Source organism: Actinia tenebrosa, unplaced genomic scaffold (assembly GCF_029948245.1).
Source record: "Actinia tenebrosa isolate PJP-AT-01 unplaced genomic scaffold, QUT_ActTen_1.0 PGA_scaffold2__45_contigs__length_23673736, whole genome shotgun sequence".
NCBI classification, from domain to species: domain Eukaryota; kingdom Metazoa; phylum Cnidaria; class Anthozoa; order Actiniaria; family Actiniidae; genus Actinia; species Actinia tenebrosa.
This window is the reverse complement of record NW_028292579.1, coordinates 14,080,765-14,093,550: the sequence shown is the minus strand read 5'-3', so window position 1 is coordinate 14,093,550 and position 12,786 is coordinate 14,080,765. Positions and strand designations below refer to the sequence as shown.

Here is a 12,786-nt window from a genome sequence, read left to right as displayed (position 1 = left end):
CCTTTGGACTGATACCAGACAAGTTACATTTTGAACTCCAAATTAATTTCATTTATCTTGCTGCCCGATACTACATTTGGCTATGCAGATGAAATGAAAATAAGCCGTCTCTGAATAGATTTTCAGTATATATAAAATATTTGTATTCTATCGAAAATTATGGGAACGAAGGCCTTGCTATGGCAAGGAAATGGAAGCCAATGTTACGTCTTCTTTCCTAAGCTCTAATGTAACATCGATAAATATTATAGGAATGCAGTTTCTTTTTCTTTTTCTTTTTTCTTTTTGTTTATTACCTTATTATTAATGTGTGTGTGTTTTTGTTTGTTTGTTTTTTTGGTATTAATAATAATTAATAAATAATAAAAATAAGAAATAATAGAAATTAAAAAAGATAAATAAAAAAAAGAATAGACACTTTTAAATCACTAGCAAATCCTTGCTAGAAAGTATCGTTTTCATTAGCAAAAAAATTAAAATCACCAGCGATCAGAAGCAGTGAATAAAAACCTTTACTTGAAGAGGGTTCTAAACTTTTCAGTCCTTCAATTTCTGGACTGTGGCCATACTTGCAAAACCTAGCTAGTAAAACTTTTTTCACGTGCTAAATACAAAATTTCACCTACATTTTGTAAGCGTTAATTTAGTGCCCTGCTATAATCAGCTCAAAAATTAATGAGACCTTGTATGCTTAATATTGAATTTCATGGAAATGTTTGTAAAACTTTGCTTTAATATTTATCAAAGTTGCTTTCACAAATGATTGGTGGCACATGAGCACTTCCTTCTTTCAGCATTGCTAGGAGAGGGGTAGCCAGTCATTTTGTTTGGTGTCAATTTCATTACATTGGAAGTTTGACGATACAAACACGGCAAATTGACCACTATCACCAATATTATGGGTTACCAAGCTGAATAAAGAACTGTTTAGGCCTGAAGGATAAAACAAAAAAACATGCCAAAAAAAATTGAAGGCAACTTTCAATGGCTTAAAATTATTCTGTCTTAAAAAAGGCAAATTTTAAATCATCTTAATATAGAAATTTCTACTTATCTCACAAAACAAAAACTATGAAAAGAAAGAAAAACACCTATAAATTACATCATATTTTTAAAGTAAATAACAAGAAAAAGGCTTTTTTGATTATAGACTAGCTGAAGAGCATTTTCCAAATTCGACTAAAACAGAGTTCAATACCTTTACGAAGCCACAAGGTTGAATTCCATTTGTGCAACTATACACAGGTTTTTGGAAATGTCTTTTTTATGAAATGAATAAAAAGGGGTTATTTTCTCATGATCCAGTGATCCTTTATAATATATAAAAAACAGTTCATTCACCCTTTGTCATTGTAACTGAGTTTATAGCCAACTCAGCTGTAAGGCTTCTTTGGCTATAACCTAAGGAATGCATGGCTAGAGTTCGTGGAATAACTATTAATTATTATATAGGCAACTACTGGATATGATCAATTGTGTGCCGTAATTGGCTACTCTAATACTAGGCTATCGACTCATATGCATGTACCATTAGTAGAGAAAATTTGAAATGGCCATAGACTAATTTGCTCAACTTTCCGAGAGAAAAAAACACAAAGAAACAAAAAACAACAAGGCACTAACAATGGCAAATTATTCACCCTTGAGAAAAGCTATTTTTCATTATTTTAACATAGAAACCATTCTACTTTTCTCAAAAAAAGAAAATCTTGAAAAGACAAAAAAGACAACATAATATTCATCATATTTTTCAAGTAAATCACAAGAAAAAATCTTTTTTAATTATAAACTAGCAGAAAAAATCAATACATGTCAAAAGCAACTTAACAGCTGGGTTAGACAACAAGATGACTCAGATTACAAAGTCACAACATGGTTGAATGCCTCTCCTGCAGCTATTGACAGGTTTTTGAAAAAAAAATTTTATACATTGCAAAACGGTTTGAGAAAAAAGACACCAAATAACACTCCAAACAAAACACATCCAAGGGAACTAACAATGGCTTAAAGTGCCTATAACCTTTATAGGATTGTGATCAATTTTGATTTTCTGTGTGTTGGAGATGAATAAACAAAAAAAAATTTTTCGATCGACTAAATATTTTCAGAGATATAAGGCCCTAAAGTACGCAGTTTTGCAACGCCCCATCGATTTGGACGGGATCGCGTGGTCTGGTACCTAGTTTGTGTGGAATGACGTCACAACAAGAACGACTTGGCTTCCAATAAGTAAAACAAAGTAGAGCTTGGCTGTTCCTTCCAGTGTTTTTACCTGTTTTGGTCGCTTTATTTGCCTCTTTGTATCTTTGAAATTAACCAGTTGTCAAAGAAAGGCTGTAAGATGGAATCAATTGATAATGCTGATGAATACTTTGATTCAAGCGACGAGAATGAGAGTATTTACGACATCGAGGACGAAGAATTAGACGACGCCGTTCATGGATATCCCGAACGGGAATATTCTGATGAAGAAGTTTATGACACTTGGGTTTTATCCTGTCAAATAGTTCCAAGCTAGTTTCTTTCATTGTTTATAGCTGGCCCCAGTTTTATAGTTACTTAAAAATAGGACTTACTGAATCAACACTGATCCTACAAAAAAAAAAAAAAACCTCAAGAAGTGTTTTGTAAATTTGGGTCATAAAGTTTGACTTTACTATCATTCTATGTTGTAGATATTATGAAAGATGCATGCAATAATAAAACTAGTCAATATTTTGTTCAATAATACTTGTTACTGACACAATTTAGGTACAACAAATAAAGTATATGTTATGTTTAAATAAAGAATACTTTTCACTACAACTAGCCACCAAATGTTGTATTAGATTAAAAATAGTTGTTGTTGTTCGGCTCATTCTCGCACCGGCAACTCAACTTCTTTCGGTGAAGACACGGAGGCAAGGCATCTTTTAAGACCGTTGGAAAATAGATAATTAAAACAGTTTGAAAACCAAAATCAGAGAATTAGAACTATCGAACAAGTCTGACAAGTAAACATTCCTGGAGATTTGACCAGCGACACTTTTTGGCGATTATGATCCGACAGTTTGGTTTTCTCTTTATGGTTGCAGACATAAATCCTTGGGATGCCAACAGTCCCAGCCTCATCTTTAACTAACTGAGGACAATTTTACGAGACAAAATCAAATCTCTGATTATAATCCTCTGGTAGAAAGTGTGTAGAAAATATGACGGAGGTAGCCGAGGGGTTGAAATTTGCTTGCTTTCTCTTCACAAAATCAATCCATCTTTGCTTCTGGGCGCTTGCCGCTATGAAATGGGATCTTATTCAAGTATATACCTTTCATAAAATCTGGGGCGTTTGAGCACCCAGCAACACATGTAGTCGGCTTTTTCTCATACTGCGCTTTTCGGTTGAGCTTGGAACGGCTAAAGTTTTATCGATTAGTTTCCTAAGAAAAACTTATAGTTAAGACGTCACTTCCAAAAGTTGTCAAGGCTCCAGCTCTCGGTTGCTATGTCGGCAAATAGCAAGTGCATCGATTCTCATTGGTTGATTTTCACAACCTATCAATGAAATTGTGGCGAATTACTAGTAAGTAGACATTGCGACTAGATGACCTGTTTGGCGCTGAAACTGTATTTCATTCAGAGTTTTCTTAAAGATGTTCCAAGTAAAAGTAGAATATGTCCCCGAGAAGTTTATCAATTTCATGGTGGATGTTGTAAGCGTGATGAAGGATCATTCATTAATTTGGAGGTTGGTGATGAAAAACGGATTTAAAGATATGTGGGACAATGCTAAACCAGTACCTGACCGTGATTATCAGAGAATCAAAGTCAAAGCAAGTGAGATAAATTCACCGTGTGTGCATATTTCGAAGTCCTTGGAATGTGCCGATCAGCTGTATGTCTCGAGTTTACGACATGAAAATCCCGCTCCTTCGAGAAGAGGATTGAATTTCTCAAGTGAGCCCAGCAAATGTGATCCATTCAGCGACCAAAATCAGTTTCAAAACATGAATACTGTGCAACATACCGTTAGCAGTAAAGATTCATTCGAAGACCACAGCTATCAGTATCAAACAATCAATCGGCCTGTGCAACCCGCTTCTGATAGAGTTAGTACTCCTCTCGAAAGATTATTTAAAAATCTTGAGAATGACATTGCTAAAAATATTCAGGAACTAGAAGCAAAAAAACAAGAGGTCCAGGAAATGGAGAGAGAAATCAATGCGGCTCTTCAAACTCATTCTAACGTACCGGTATGTAGCCAATGCCATTTACGCGAAGGTCACATGAAGAGAAATTGTCATCTTGGTCAGTGTTCAAGTGCGAAGGTTTGTGGAATGATTGAAAGGCATCCTGAAGAAAAAGGTCAAAAAAGAAAACTAGAAACTGAGATCGCCCAACATGAGAATGAGGTGAGGAAACTTCAAGATAATTATAAGAGGAAAAAACTTGCTTACTCCAAAGTAAGTAATTCCTTCTCATCTAGAATCGAAGAGGATCTTATAGAGAGCAACCCTTCTGTGTATATAGTGAATGGATGCAAAAATTGGTCCCTCATAAACAAACACGCAGTGATTTTAGAACAAAAGTGTAATGGTAAACTTCCTAAAAGATCAGACATACAAAAACTGTTAAGTGGTAAAAACCCCAAAAAGAAGACTCTCGAAAACCATGGAATAGTGTTTCCAGCTCACTCGAATTTGTCAGCATCAAGATCTTACCCATCATTTAAAACTTATCGATCGACACTGGAGGAAGAAGACTATAATTTTGCCAAAACTCTACAGTATGCTGAAATTGAAAGCAGATATGGAAGTTTTGATAGTCAGATTACTGGTATTAGCAATCACAGCACTGACCATGACTCTAAACAAGTACAGAAGTCCTCTGTTTCTACTACTAGTACTAGTAATTTAGCCGCAGATAAAGACTCAAAAGTAACGAAGTCGTCTGTTAAAGCTGCTGAAGAGCCAAGAACAAGTTTAGCCCTCCTGGCCCACATAGCCGAACAAAGACTGTCTTGATGAAAATTATTACTACTCCATGTACTGAACAATATTATCAGTTTATTAAGAATCCATTGACATTATTAAAAGTTTTACCTAGGACTAACTATAAGAGTTCAAAGTTGATTTAAAATTTCCTGTTTGCTCATTTGGATAAGCGAACTTGTTTACATTTTTGACATACATAACAACTATGAAAGATGTCAAAAGTTGATCAGTGTACGAGTGTATTTTATAGACAGCAAACGCAACGTATTTTCATTAGTAAAGTTCCATACTTGTTGAGTTTTATGTAATAAAATTTTATCATTTACTTTCTGTGGTTGTTTGTACATTAGATATACTAGTTATATGTACGATGTAGCTCTAAAATAACCTTCCATATCAGACGAATCCACTGAATTGAGAGCGTCATATGTCGATGCTTTCAAGTTTAAATGAACATTGTTTTGCAATCTGTATTGCATTACATTTCTCATTTTAGAAAATACAAGTTCAACTGGATTGAAGTCCGGTGAGTACGTGGGCAAGTAAACCAATTCAATTCCTAAATCACTTAGAAAATCTTCAAGAGCTTGACCTCCAGCGTTATGATGAGTGGGACAGTTATCCATTATGACAATGTCGCCAACCTCTAAGGCTGGTCGACCGGTAACGATGTCGCTAGCTTGCGCGGCCTCTGCCCAGAAGTTTAGAAAATGTATCGTGTCGGAGGGTCCATCAACAATGTTCGCGTACTTAATGCCTTCAATCCCCGCAAGAAGGTTTAACGTTATATTAGGCGATTCATGACATCTAACAAAGTCGACACACCTTTCACCTTTTGGCGCATGACCATAAACACGTTTGTAGGAATCTGGAATATTTAGCCCTGCTTCGTTGAAAAATTTAAGTTTGTTTGGGTCTTTCGAATGGAGATAATTGATGAACATCTGTGTGTAAATCATATTTACTGCTGTAAATCTTTCTTCTGCAACATAGGAGACTTTTTTACGCGAGTAGGCTTTACCGGTTGGCATACGTTCACATAGCGCTTTAGAAATAGCGGACGTAGATGTGCCGCCAATAATGTTACCATACTGCTGAAGCTCGTTCAGAAGTTCCTTTTGAGTAATGGTAGGGCTGGCATTTATCAGTACTTCTATAAGAACAAGATCTCCATTGTTCAAATGACTTGGATTACCTCCCTTTTTAGGAAGTGGATCTAAAGTATTTCGGTTGCAAAACATCTCCCATAAGCTCTTAACGGTTGAATTGCTGACCCTAAACTTGTTAGCAATCTGCAAGAATTGTCCAGGAAAATAACCGGTCGCTTGATGACCACCATTTAACAATATTTCATCAAAAATCAGACTTCTTAGATCGGGATCTAAAGGAGAACCTTTACGATAAGTGTGCCCTTTCTGATTAACCGCCATCTTTTCGCGCGTAACAACAGTGTAATCGTAGCCTAACAACTTTCATTTGTGACGTCATAACTACATGTTTGACCTAGGAAACTAATCGATAAAACTTTAGCCGTTCCAAGCTCAACCAAAAAGCGCAGTATTCTAACTGAAGAACTAGTAAGAATCTTTGCTTATCAAAACATTCGTTCTTGTTGTGACGTCATTACTCAGCGAGACTGCTTGGTCCCAGGTTCCCTTTATCCCGTCCAAATTGATGGGGCGTGGCAAAACTACGTACTTTAGTGCGCTATATGTCCGAGAATATTTAGTCAATCGAAAAAAAATTTTTTGTTTATTCATCTCCAACATACAGAAATTCAAAATTGATCATAATCCTATAAAGTTTATAGGCACTTTAAGAGTATTTGGTTACAAGAAAGGCAAACTTTCAATTATTTCAACATAAAAATGTCTACTTTTCTCAAAAAAAGTAAATCATGAAAAGACAAACAAACGAAAAGTTAAATACCCATAAAACCAATTTCTTCATTCATTAAGAGAGAATTCTCTTCGTATTCAACCGGTGAGCGCCAAAAATTATCTTATTGAAGAAAGGCTGTTGTACAAGGCTAAAATCTTGTTATTCAGAAAGTTTAACTTGTTTGGAAGTGGAGATGACCGATGAAAGTGGAATCAAAGTGTTAAATGAAAGCAAAAATTTGAATCGAAAATGAGGTTTAGGCCTTCATTTGCTTATTTCCCATACATTTTCTATAAAAAAAGCCTGACAAAGCTATATTATAACACAAATGCAACAAAACATCTTTGTACAATTGAAAATACTGCTTCAAACAAGTATTTTATCATAGTACATCAGTTCCTAACTGTTTAAAAACGTTTTGAGTGTTAACCTAAAACGAAATATTGGGATAAAAACTCATAAGAAGGTCTAGTTTTTGGCGCTTCTTGCCAATATTGCTCGTCAATGAAATAAATTTCCTCTTAATGACAAAAAAAAGGTATTTGTTTCTAGACCAGCTGAAAAAAACATGGTTAAATTCCAGTAATGCAGCTGACAAAAAAATAATAATTTATACTTTTCTGACAATCAAACAAAAAACACCAACAAAATAAATAATAATTTTTAAAGTATATAAGAAGAAAATTTTTTTTTAATTATAGACTAGCTGAAGAGCATTTCTCAATTTGTCAAATACATAACTAAGATGACTTAAACAGAGTTTAATATATGTACAAAGCCACAACATGGTTGAATTCCATTATTTTGTGCAGCTATAGACAGGTTTTTGGAATTGTTTTTTTATAAATTGAATAAAAAAGTGTTATTTTCTCATGATACAGTGATCCTTTATAATATAAAAAAACAGTTAATTCACCCTTTTTCATATATTCACTTGTGCCAAAATAAATAATAAACAATTATTCCACATAATAATAAATAATTAATAGCTATTCCACAAACTCTAGTCATACATGCACTCATGCACCAAAGAAGCCTTACAGCTGAGTTGGCTATAAAATAATTATTTATTATTTATTTTGGCACAAGTGAATTTAAGAAATCTGGCTTGTCTATTAGTCACAATTTACATTTTATGCTGCTTTAGTAAAGATTGGTTGAGAAACTCACACTATCACACGATAGTCACCTCCAGCGATAATCCAAAATAGCAGCCAGCCGCTTTGTTGCTGTTACGGGGAAAAAAATTTTTTTTTTTTTTATTTTCATTTTTTGAAAGAATCACCCGTGTATTTGTATAGGAAATTGCACGATCTCGAGTACAATTTGGAAAATAATAGACACGAGTAATGTTTTGAAAGTTCTTGTAATTGCATGAGCCTTTAGGCGAGTGCAATTAAAGAACTTTCAAAACATTACGAGTGTCTATTAATTCCAAATTGTACGAGAAGATCGTGCGATTTTTTGTTCATAGTTCACTCACCAAATTTTCAGTAAAAAATGCGAAACGACGCCGTTCATCTTTGTCTATTTGGCGGCCGATTTTCAGTCCATCGTGCAACTGAAATACATAAAAAAAGATTAGTTCTTACGTCTTTAAAAATTTATTTATAAATTTTTTAAGTACAAAATGATAGAAAATAATTGTTTTGAAAATGTTTTGGCCGTGTTGCAATAGCGACTTAATTCGGTACTTCTACGGAGTACAATTAACGCTATAATTGTACTCCTCTCGACCAATCAGAGTTGATAAATTTTGTTGAGTGTACTATAAATACTAAAATAATTATTTGCCTCAGACTCAATGAATATATAAGAATATTTTGAAGATATTTTGCTTGAATTGTCAGTAAAAATGGAGCTTAATGGGAAACAATAGATATTTTCCAGCGTTTCTACAGGAAGATTACAGACTTTTATTGAGAAAAAGGATTTGGAAAATAAGAAAAAAAGGGGACTAAAAATGCTGTTGCTACTCTCCTCGCTTTTTGGTAGAGAAATACAAGACCGTATGTGAGTTGTATTCGTAAAATCATGGTCAGTTTTCATGCATTTAGCTTACTAAATAAAGTTCTTATTTCGTAAACTGACTTCTCAATAATTTCTCAATTGCTATATAACAAAACACTTCATGTCTGGTTTGTTTTCCCTCAAGTCTCGATGTTTCCCTCAGCTTCGCCTTGTGAAACATGTAGACTCTCGGGAAAACAACACTATTTCCCTCGTAACCAGACACTAAGTGTGTATTACTACATAGACAACTACTAGATATGAACAATCATGTGCTCTGATTGGCTACTGTACTACTAGGGTATCAGCTCCTTTCATATTAGTAGAAAAAAATAAAATCCACAGCCAACTGATTTGCTCAAGTTCCTGAGAGAGAAAAGTCAAAACTACGAACGAAAAACACTCCAAGCAAACTAATAATGGCTTTAGAGCATTTAGGAGGATAAGAAAGGCGAATTTATCATAAATGAAATGTAGAAATTTATATTTTTTTCGAGTAAAGAAAATTAATTGTGAAAAGACGAAAACAGTAAATGGTAAAACAAATAAATAACAAAAACTCTTTTTTTGTTTCTGGACTGGCTAAAATGCATTTCTAAATTTTATAAATACATAACTATAAGATGACAAAAACATAGTTAAATACTTGTCTAAAGGAATTTCACAGTGGCTAGACAACAAGATGGCTCAGTTTACAAAGGCACAAAATGGTTGATTTCAATTCGTGCAGCTATCAACAGATTTTTGGAAATATTTTTATAAATTAAATCAAAGCAGTAAAAGGACTGCAAAGGGCTTTTAATAAGCTTGTAAAGGACTTCTAGGTTAGCAAATCAGAAAAAGTAATCGTGGCTAGAAAGAACATGATAAATGAGTAATAAGCTTTTAAAATAACTAGATGTAACTAGCTAAAAACTAGTGTGAGCTGCGTCGGTGTTTCTAATGAAACAGTAATGATAAAAAGGTAAATTATACACCGTGAAAAGATGAAAAACCTTACTGACGTTTCGGACGCTAGTCCTTCGTCGGAGTAAAAGAGAAAGAAGTGGTAGAAAGGAGTGTATATATGATAGAATAAGACAAAAGAAACCCATGAGAGCAAGGTAGGCAAGGAAACAAAAACAAACAATCAAAAGACAAAAGAAAAGGTTAGTTGAAAGTAAAGCGTTCATTATTGTATATTGTATTAAATTCAATATTGTATATTGTATAGATGTACCCGCTGTAATCTTTTGTATGTGGGTGAGACTGGCCGCCGTCTTGGTGATCGCATTTGCAATCATCTTTATGATATTTGCAATAATGATCCCACCAAACCAGTTTCCCGCCATTTTAATCTAGCTAACCATTCTCTTTCTGACTTCATTGTTTTCGGTCTTTCTTTGATTAACGGCAACAATGATTGTCGCGAGACCAAAGAAATGCGGCTTATTCACCTATTGGGCACTCTTAGCCCCAACGGGATTAATGAACGCTTTACTTTCAACTAACCTTTTCTTTTGTCTTTTGATTGTTTGTTTTTGTTTCCTTGCCTACCTTGCTCTCATTGGTTTCTTTTGTCTTATTCTATCATATATACACTCCTTTCTACCACTTCTTTCTCTTTTACTCCGACGAAGGACTAGCGTCCGAAACGTCAGTAAGTGTTTTCATCTTTTCACGGTGTATAATTTAGACTGGTGGGCCGAACCCCATATCGTAAAGGTACGGGCATTTCTGTCTGATTTATGGCAACATACTTATCCTTGTTAATTAAAGTATGCTGATTTCAAAAACCAATGTTGCCAAGTTGGATTTTAACGCTAAAGCTATGTTTTTAAGCATTTAAAATGTGACGTCAAGACTGAGCATGAAAACGAGGCTTTAAAGTATTTCATGCGTTGGCCTCTACAGGGACGACTCAAATGAACTTTTATACATCTCCAATGAAGCAAACAATCATTCTAAACAATATCAGATGCTTTTAGGCGGAAATGACAGGTCACGTGACAAATCGCTGAATGGGGAAGTAATGGTGTTGGAAGATACAGTTGTGTTCATAGTCAAAATAAAAATAAAAATATACTGCCTCAACTAGATAATGCTAAGATCCTTTATAATTCCCTTTTACCCTTTATTTAACATAAGACATAAAAGAGTGAGTACTTAAAAAAAACTAGCTATCGTTTGGTCAGCGGTTATGTCCAGAATAGAAAATGGCGTCATGCAGTAAGCGTAAAGAAGAGTATTCTGAACAAGAATTACGGGCCCGTAGCTAGGGGGGGGGGGAGGGGGGGTGCAGGGGGTGCGTTCGCACCCCACCACGCGAGCTAAAGGTCCGCTTTTTAAGCAAGTGAGATTTTGGCTGGTATGATATTTTCACGTAAAACTAAGTAAAAAAAAATCAATTTTACTTTAATAATTTATCTATACCTATGCGTCCTATGGGACTCTTAAAAAATAAAGTATATGGTTTGTCCACTTTTTGTAAATTAGCACCCCCCAAACAAAAATCCTAGCTACGGGCCTGAATTATGCATCATTTGCTTAACTGATAGTGTTGAAGATCTTCAAAGGGGTACTATAAGAGGCCTTAATAGATTACAGGAAGCTGCAAAGGCTAGATATGACCTCAGCGACTCTAAATACGAGGAAGCAATCGAGCGCATTTCCTGTGTCACGCAATCCTCTCCATCTGATACACCTGACGTTGTATGGCATAGAAAAAGGTTACTCCGACTTTACGCATAAAGGAAAAATTGAGCGCTTGGCTGACAGTAGAAGTAGCAGCAGTAATCCCTTTAAACTTAGGAAGAACATTGACGATCGTTTGGTATCGCCCATGGATTGGAATTCGTGCATGTTTTGCCAGCTATGTCAAAACCTAAGGATCATTTATCTCGTGTTAGTTCCTTTAGTGTTAGCAATGCAATTATTAATGTTGCCCACTTCAACAACGCGATGAGAGTGCGCTTAGCAGGTAATCAAATGCAAAATAATATGTTGCCCAGCCTCTATTACTCTAGACGGACGTTCAGCGTTGATGATCGATGGCTTTGCATTAGTGGCAGCAATAGGTAAGCCAGAAAAAGCAAAGACATTTGGTGACTTCTCTGACACTTTTGTTAGAGTCGTGCTCGCCAAGGCAGGGTCTATCTTTGAAAAAGTTGACGTTTTATTTGATAGATATAGAAAGATGTCCATCAAAGCCTGTACAAGGGCTCGACGTTCAAAGAACACACGTTCAGTTCGAAGAGTGATTGAAGGAAGAAACGTGCCATTACCTACTAACTGGTCAAACTTCCTTGCACTTGGCGATAACAAAGCCAATCTAGCTCGATTTCTTTCAGGAGAATTAATCGCACAAGCACCTCCACAGAAAACCCTTATAGTTTCTGGTGGGTTTCATGATGAAGAAGAAGTGCAATGTTCTGACAGTACAGAAAATGTAGAAGCTTTGCGATCTACTCACGAAGAAGCAGACACTCGTTTTGTTTTGCATGCCATACACCAAGAAGGGACAGTGGTCAATATTGTCATATCGGCACGGGATACAGATGTTCTACTTCTTCTTTTGGCTCATAATGAACACATCACTTCAAAAGTCTGGCTTTGGGCTGGAACCTCCAAGAAACCGAAGTATATCCCCTTACAAGAGGTATTTAACAACCTTCCTCCAGCTTCAGAGCATGCTCTTTTACAATTCCATGCAATCACTGGGTGTGATAAAACCTCTTTTTTGTGTGGCCATTCAAAAAAGAACGCATGGAAAGTTTTTCAAGAACACTTTGAGCTCCTCCTTCCGCTAGGCGCGGGAACGCGCTGGGACTGCATGAACTAAACAGTGTGGAGAGATTTGTGTGTAAGATATACAAGACAGAGGCAGATTCAACTGACATGGCTCACTTTAACTTATTTGCCAAATTTGTGGCCCCAGACAAGCTCC

General features: G+C 35.5%; 1 long non-coding RNA gene across 1 annotated transcript in view; it reads right to left on the bottom strand.

Annotated features, from left to right (window-relative positions):
• LOC148909311 (uncharacterized) overlaps window positions 1-12,786 on the bottom strand; it is a 55,024-nt gene that overhangs the window by 40,778 nt on the left and 1,460 nt on the right. Inside the window, exon 2 of the long non-coding RNA XR_016120492.1 lies at window positions 8,335-8,412. This is a non-coding gene — a long non-coding RNA (uncharacterized LOC148909311). The remainder of the gene's footprint in view (window positions 1-8,334; window positions 8,413-12,786) is intronic.